The following is a 1,310-nucleotide window of genomic DNA, read 5'->3' as shown; positions in this document are numbered from 1 at the left end:
AAAATAGGATGGCCTCTGTAAATATCGAGTAAACTTGTAGGTTGACTTCTGCAATAACTGGATAAGTCTAGAGTGCAACCCTTTTATCATGGTTTTTCCCTTTATACAGTAGATTATGATGCACATTTAATATGAGCTGCAAAAGGGTCAGTTTTACCGTCTCAGCAACTATGACTGATATTTTGCACAGTCTGTTTGTGGTTCCCGGTGGGTGATTACATTTTTTGCATAACACAACCAGCATTGTCTTATGTAGTAAAATTTCCTACATTCACTAGATTGGTACAAAAATGCACTTACACACACATGAAAGCCAATATGTAAATGACACTGGTGTCCCACAGAGAATTCCTCTTTGCTATCAGAGAAACTGTTATTTTAGCCGTTCTTCTGTGTGGTAATCATCCAGAAATCTGAATATTTATTTTTAAGCATCATGTTTCTTCTCACAGTACTCCTGTACATTATCACCATGCAACTACAGCATAAAATTGCAACCTCAGCGTTTCTGCAATAGACTTTTAAAATATTATTTTCGATTTGTACAGATGTTATGATCAGTATTGCTGATCTCCTTTTTAAAAGGTTTGCAGTAAGAGACACTATTAGCCTGTAATGACTTTGCAGTTTAAAATAGGTAACTTTACAACATTGGAAACTGAAAGTACACCTTCCCACAACTTGACAATCTCCCACTAGGTGAAGCCATCTGAATGCCACATGAAATTATAACAAACATGCTCAGACAAACATACATTCCACTGAGTGGTTATGTGGTTTTCAGCGTCTACACTCAAAAAACAGATTCAGGTCCTCCTTTCAAAGAACACATGCAAATTATGTTAGTTGTTCACAAATGCAATTAAAAAATACCAAATTAATTTGATTTTCTTTGTGTAAACCTAAAATTATTCAAAACCAGCAGAGGCTGATTCTGAACACAAAATGAATGAGTTTGTTGGGGCACTGGGGGTAGGAGGAGTACATTTTTGCACTTAAGTATTTGTAAAGTCAAAGAAATAAATTCAAGCCCCTCTTTAAGCTTAAACATTATTTTTAATCTCATTCAACGCAAATGTAGCACTCCAGCGTTACTGCAATTATTATTCGTGTGGTGAACCTAAATTATTTTCTCTCAAAGCAGTCTTTGTCACAAGAACACAAAGTTATTGAGTTACACAACGGTCCGCCTTCTTTGAAAATTTTGCGCTCTTTCAGGATCACCTAAATGAATGCAGCTGCTCTTCGCCTCTCTGTACTTTTTGGATAAAACTACACCTTCAGGTAAGGTAACATATTATTTTTTCATA

The 1,310-nt window shown here is 35.6% G+C and overlaps 1 protein-coding gene across 1 annotated transcript in view; it reads left to right on the top strand.

Moving 5' to 3' along the window:
- The first annotated feature begins 798 nt into the window (after nucleotides 1-798).
- Nucleotides 799-1,310, top strand: part of LOC145421984 (uncharacterized) — a 3,133-nt gene continuing 2,621 nt past the window's right edge. The window contains exon 1 of the mRNA XM_080293049.1: nucleotides 799-1,310. This exon is cut by the window's right edge and continues 627 nt beyond it. The gene's annotated coding sequence lies outside the window, so the exon portion shown is untranslated.

This window comes from Astatotilapia calliptera, chromosome 18 (assembly GCF_964374335.1).
Source record: "Astatotilapia calliptera chromosome 18, fAstCal68.1, whole genome shotgun sequence".
In the NCBI taxonomy this organism is placed as follows: Eukaryota; Metazoa; Chordata; class Actinopteri; order Cichliformes; family Cichlidae; genus Astatotilapia; species Astatotilapia calliptera.
Note: the sequence above shows the minus strand (reverse complement) of the source record. Positions and strands in the feature narration are given on the sequence as shown.